Source organism: Arachis duranensis, chromosome 9, assembly GCF_000817695.3.
Source record: "Arachis duranensis cultivar V14167 chromosome 9, aradu.V14167.gnm2.J7QH, whole genome shotgun sequence".
NCBI lineage: Eukaryota > Viridiplantae > Streptophyta > Magnoliopsida > Fabales > Fabaceae > Arachis > Arachis duranensis.
The window spans coordinates 75,581,428-75,584,513 of record NC_029780.3 but is presented as its reverse complement, the minus strand read 5'-3'; the positions used below and the strand labels follow the sequence as shown (position 1 = coordinate 75,584,513).

At 39.7% G+C, this 3,086-nt stretch overlaps 1 non-coding gene across 1 annotated transcript; it reads right to left on the bottom strand.

The window, feature by feature from the left end:
* Positions 1–2,395: 2,395 nt before the first annotated feature.
* Positions 2,396–2,502, bottom strand: LOC127741912 (small nucleolar RNA R71). Its single transcript, XR_008003100.1, has one exon. It is a non-coding gene; the product is annotated as a small nucleolar RNA R71 (small nucleolar RNA).
* Between the last annotated feature and the right edge of the window lie 584 nt (positions 2,503–3,086).

Here is a 3,086-nt window from a genome sequence, read left to right as displayed (position 1 = left end):
TACCCACTTGGATACATAGTCCACTGCCACCAGAATGTAAGTGTTTGAGTATGATGGTGGGAATGGCCCCATGAAGTCAATGCCCCATACATCAAACAATTCTATCTCTAATATCCCTTGTTGAGGCAAGGCATATCCGTGAGGCAAGTTACCAGCTCTTTGGCAACTGTCACAGTTACGCACAAACTCTCGGGAATCTTTATAGAGAGTAGGCCAATAGAAGCCACATTGGAGGACTTTAGTGGCTGTTCGCTCACTTCCAAAATGTCCTCCATACTGTGACCCATGGCATTGCCATAGGATCCTTTGTGCTTCTTCTCTGGGTACACATCTGCGGATCATTCCGTCTGCACATCTCTTAAAGAGATATGGTTCATCCCATAGGTAGTACTTGGCATCTGAAATTAATTTCTTTCTTTGTACTCTGCTGTACTCCTGGGGTATGAACCTCACAGCTTTATAGTTTACAATATCTGCAAACCATGGAGCTTCCTGAATGGCAAAGAGTTGCTTGATGAGCGGATAATTTATACGCTTTTTGGCATTGTTTTCATATAGTTTTTAGTAAGTTTGAGCTACTTTTAGGGATGTCTTTAACTCAAGATCCAAAGCCCACATCCAAGACTTGAAGAACTCACTAGAAGATCAAGAGGAGTAGTATATATAGGAGTACTTTTGAACTATAGAGAAGCTTGGCACTTTAGAGAACTACTCTATATACATTTACTTTTCTGCACTTTTAGCTGTGATGTATTCTTTTCTGCCATTTTCCATTTCTAGAGCTATGAAAAACTAAACCCCTTTCATTGGGTTAGGGAGCTCTGTTTTAATTTGATGGATCTATTATAGTTTTCATTCTCTTCTTCTTTCTTCTCTTTTGATTTAATAGAAAGCTTTCGATCTTAATTCAATTGGTTAGTTGTCTTGGAAAAGAAACTCTCCATAATTGGATCTCCTCTGAGCCTTGGAAAAGGGATGATGAGATCATGCTAGAATTGCTTTCTCATGTTGGACCAAATTGGGGTCTGGGTGGATATAGTGACATGTAATCCTCCCAACACTTTGATTTGGAAATACATGTGGTATAATCAGTGACCATACTTCATCTCTTCCCATGAGCAATTAAATCAAGGAATTGGGCAATTGTTCGTGCTTAGAGAGGTTAGATTACCAAGGAATTGGAATCTAATCACCTAAGATTGCCAAGGAGATCAATAGATGCATTGATTGAGGAAAAAATGAAAATGAACTTGATCCGGAGAATACAACATCTCCTGAGCCCAATGAATTCCCCATTTCTGATCTTACCCATTCTCTTTATTTTCTATCATTTATTTTCATGCTCATTACCCCAAATCCCCATTTAAGATTCTGCACTTTAATTTCTGCTATTTACTTTTTAGTCATTTAATTTTCTGAAATTCTCAAATTACATTCTGTTTAGCTCAACTAGCATACTCTTCTAACTAAAGTTGCCAAAGGAAAATTTGTTGAGAGACAAGTTTTCATGCATCAAGTTTATGGCGCCGTTGCCGGAGATTGATTTTGTATCAACAATGATTAAGTCGGAAGCTCACTAGATTGAGCATTTTTCCTTTATTTGTTTACTTTATTCAGTCATTTATTTTCATTTTGTTTAACTTCTTCCTCATCCTCTATACCCTCTCTGTTTTTTTTCTTTGTTATTATCTACAATTCTGCTCACTAACCCACTAACTATTTGATAATTTGCATCACTCACAATAACAATCACTCTAACAAGAATAACCTCTTCATTTTATCTCTTGCAGCGTGTTTTGTTAGTTGTATGACAGGGAGAAGAGGGGGAACCTCAACTTCTTTCAATTCAGAACCTGAGAGAACCCTCTGGAGATTAAGGAGGGAAGAAATAGGGAAAGGAGTTGTTAGTGCTGAGGAAGAGGAAGAGTACTTTGAACCCAACATGGAAGAGAACTTGGAAAATAATCATGAAGAAGAAGCTCACAACCATGTTAGAGAAGGTCCTGCAAATCATGCTAGGCAAGAAAGGAGAGTTCTAGGCTCCTACATCAATCCAAATCCAGGAAACTGTGGAAGTAGCATCTAGAAGCCCACCATACATGCCAACAACTTTGAACTAAAACCCCGGCTCATCACCCTTGTTCAGAACAACTGCTCATTTGGAGGAAGTGCTCAAGAAGACCCCAATCAACATCTAACCACCTTTATGAGAATTTGTGACACTGTGAGGTCTAATGGAGTCCACCCGAATGTCTATAGGCTGCTGTTGTTCCCTTTTTCACTCAGGGACAAGGCATCCAAGTGGCTCGAATCCTTTCCAAAGGAGAGTTTGACAAATTGGGAAGATATGGTGAACAAATTTTTGGCAAGATTCTATCCTCCTCAAAGAATTAACAGGTTGAGAGCTGAGGTGCAGACTTTCAGGCAACAAGATGGTGAAACTCTTTATGAGGCATGGGAGAGGTTCAAGGACTTAACAAGAAGATGCCCACCAGATATGTTTAATGAATGGGTGCAACTTCACATTTTCTATGAAGGTCTTTTCTATGAGTCAAAGAAGGCTGTAGATCATTCATCAGGGGGCTCTCTAAACAAGAAGAAAACCATTGAAGAAGCCATAGATGTCATTAAAACAGTAGCTGAGAATGACTACTTCTATGCCTCTGAAAGAAGTAACACTCGAGGAGCAATGGAGCTGAACCACATGGATGCATTGCTAGCTCAAAATAAGATGATCACCAAGCAGCTAGCAGATCTCACCAAGAAGGTAGAGGAAAACCAAGTTGTAGCAGTCATCACGTCGTCACCAACTCAAGAAGGAGTGAATATAGGAGAAGAAGGTGACTGGAAACAAGTCAATTATGTTGGAAACTCACCTAGACAAATCCATGACCCATACTCTAAAACCTACAACTCTGGATGGAGAAATCACCCCACTTTGGTTGGGGAAATCAACAAGACCAAGGTCAAGACCAGAGACGCCACAACCTCAACTCCAACAATAATGCAACTCACCAACATACCTCACAAAAACCCTATTAACAACCACCTAACCACCCTTCTCAACCACTTAATCTTAACCCACC